This window comes from Alligator sinensis, unplaced genomic scaffold (assembly GCF_000455745.1).
Source record: "Alligator sinensis unplaced genomic scaffold, ASM45574v1 scaffold471_2, whole genome shotgun sequence".
NCBI classification, from domain to species: Eukaryota; Metazoa; Chordata; order Crocodylia; family Alligatoridae; genus Alligator; species Alligator sinensis.
Genome location: NW_005842143.1, coordinates 1866890 through 1869944, shown reverse-complemented (window position 1 = coordinate 1869944; position 3055 = coordinate 1866890). Strand labels below are relative to the sequence as shown.

Below are 3055 nucleotides of genomic sequence, written 5' to 3'. Positions count from 1 at the left end.
GAAGAGAACTCTTGTACTTCACCAAACCTCCCCCCACATTTTTCTGTTCGGACAAGGTCTTCCTATTCAAACCTGCAGTCAGTGGGTTTCACTCTTACCTTTTTCTTTCCTTTGATTTTTGAGAAGCTATCTGTCAACAGGTGGGAGCTTCTCTGTAGTACTGGTGTTTTGAACACATGGAGCCATTCCTACTCAACTTGAAGGGCTAAGTGTTTGGCTGAACAGGGAGTAGCATTCTCTTGGAATAAATGTCAACACATGGAGCTAATTGGGAATGACTCCATATGCATAAAAGCCCTAAAGGGCTTTCTGTGCCACAAACAACTGAAGAAAGGTCCATGTTCCAGCTGGTCAGGAGGCGCTGACTCTCCCTGTGTTAGACAAGCCTGAAGCTGAGCTTCCTTTCAGCACCAGTTGGCACTGGTTCCATCCATCCTAACTTTCCAGGAGGAGTTGTGTAATATAATAGATGACCAACCAAATACTCTGTAACTTAACTGTTGGCAACATCGGAAATACCAGCAGTAAAGGCTATTCTGGGATACATCAGAACTCTGCCTTTGACAGGGATGGTCTGTCCTCGAAGGAAGTAAATGTGTGATCTTTTACTTGGCCAGTGGTATGTGATACCTTGCCCTTGAGACACCCGGTCCAGCTTCCCAAGCCATTGCCAGACCTATCTCGGGTTATATCACGACTAATTCACTGCAGTGGAGCGTCATAGATGGGACTGTGTACTTGGCAAGTATAGGCTCAGTTGGAACAGTCATGCATGCAGCAGTGAACAGCAACTCCCCGTTAATATATAGTATGGAAGGGGGGGAAAAAAACAACTCAGTAGTAAAAATGGCACCCTTGCACAGTCAGGGTTATCCTGTTTTCCCCTCTGTCAGTGCCCAGAAACCAACATACTAAAAAGTATGAGCGAAGCTGACCATAATACTGCTTGCTTTTTTTTTTTTAAGGGTACTCAATAATTATGGCATAATGCTGTGGACTATAGGGCATCATGGTAAATGGGGGAATTACTCTTCAGTTACAGCTTTGAAGAGATTGACTGGACTGTGTTTACTTAGCAGCCCTAGCTTGGAAAGCCTTGGCTGTGGCCTCAATCAAAGCTGCATATTTTGGTGGGTGGTTCTGATGTTCAAGAGGTTTTTGGGTTGTTTTGTTTTGTTTTGGTGAGGGGGGAGGACAGGGAGTCAGACTTCTTATTTTAAAATATTAATAAATTCTGCAGATGCCAATTGAGTTTTTCCAAAAGAGACGGCTTGGGATGCCTGTAGCACTTCAGCTTGTGATCCATCTATCTGTACAGACTTTTTCAGTAAATCCTTTATACCCTGGTTAAAGGGGGCAGGGGTTGGTGTGCTTTGTTCTCCTGGGAGCTGGAGCAAACAGAAGAAGGATAGTGATGATAAACTAAACTGCAGGCTCCATGTACAACTGGGGAGGCTGAAGAAATGGATGGCCAATGGCAACAGTTTATTTAGAAGTTTACCTCTGGCTCTTTCTAGCAGCTTTTCCTGTTCCTGCAAACACCTGTGTACAAACAGGGTCTATATTTCTTCAGCTCTTCTGCCTGAAATTCCTTGCTCTGTGTTCTATGTTCTGTACATGTCATTGCATTTAGTTTGCTGGAAAGCTGAAGGAGGTGGCATAAACCAGAACTAAGCCTCAGGGATGAATAGGCATCAAGAATAGGCAGTAGTCCAAATATGACTTGTGTGAATGCCCAATGAGTGCAGAGGCAAATGTAAATAAACCAGATAAAAATAAAAACTTGCATCACTTGAAGAGTTGGGTGAGTCTTTTGGAAACCTCTTAAGTCTAAAGATATGACAATACTAATATGGCAGAAACCTTACATTCCTATAATAGCAATGGTGATGAGAGACTTTAAAAGGCTTTGCTGCCATTGCTTCACTGCTCTGCTAATATTTTTTGTGTGGGTTTACCAATGCAGGGAGAAAGGTCATGTACACATGTAACTTAGCTTATGTTAGACCACAGCTACATGGGCACTATTTTAAGTGGCCTTTGGCTTGGTGAGCCAATTTGGTTTACTTTGTTTTGTGGCAGTGCTCTTATCTATCTTTACAACAGGCACATTTGCAGCTCCCTGTTGTGTATGTTTACTTCCCAGTCCTTCATGCACAAAGGAAAGTAGGATGGGAGGCAGATCTATCTCCCTCTCTGAATGGATCCAGTATGTGATGGCACATCCCAGTACCTCAGTTTCCCTACCTGGAGTAACGGGTTTGCAGTGTGATGATCACCAAAGGCCTTGAATTGGGAAAAGAATGCACTCTTAACAATCCTTCCTCCTGATATAAGAAGTGAGTTTGCAATGGGAAATGGGGTCATTCTTCCAAGGTGGGAAGGATGGAGGGAAGACTTTGCTTTCACTTTTCCCATACTGTAATTGGTAATGACTGATCACTAGTTCCAGCCCCTAGTGTGTGAGCTATTGCTCTAATTAGGGATACCTTCTGGAGGAAGGCAGTCATGCTCTGAACAGTAAGGGAGTGTTAATGGCGTGAATCATCTCATCCTTTAGAGGGATGAATACATATGCATCTCATGGGATACCAGCCAGCTAATGCTTCCAGAACAGGAACTGGACAGAACAGGCGTGGGTGGGGTGGGGTGGAGGTGTAAAGAGACTGGGTTTGGCTTTGGATGTATTCTCCCCTTTTGGATGTGCTCCAGCGATTGGCTGGAAGAATAGCCTGAGATGACCCTGCACACACAGCTTTTTTTTTTTACCTATTGGGGGAATATCTATTCACTGCTGCAGCGTCCTTGCACAGCTTGTCTCAACACTCTGGAATCCAGGGAGCTGTTGGGAGGGGGTGTAAAGAGACTGGGTTTGGCTTTGGATGTATTCTCCCCTTTTGGATGTGCTCCAGCGATTGGCTGGAAGAATAGCCTGAGATGACCCTGCACACACAGCTTTTTTTTTTTACCTATTGGGGGAATATCTATTCACTGCTGCAGCGTCCTTGCACAGCTTGTCTCAACACTCTGGAATCCAGGGAGCTGTTGGGAGGGG

At 44.5% G+C, this 3055-nt stretch overlaps 1 long non-coding RNA gene across 1 annotated transcript in view; it reads right to left on the bottom strand.

Annotated features, from left to right (window-relative positions):
- LOC112550549 overlaps positions 1-3055 on the bottom strand; it is a 22175-nt gene that overhangs the window by 2542 nt on the left and 16578 nt on the right. The window lies entirely within an intron of this gene.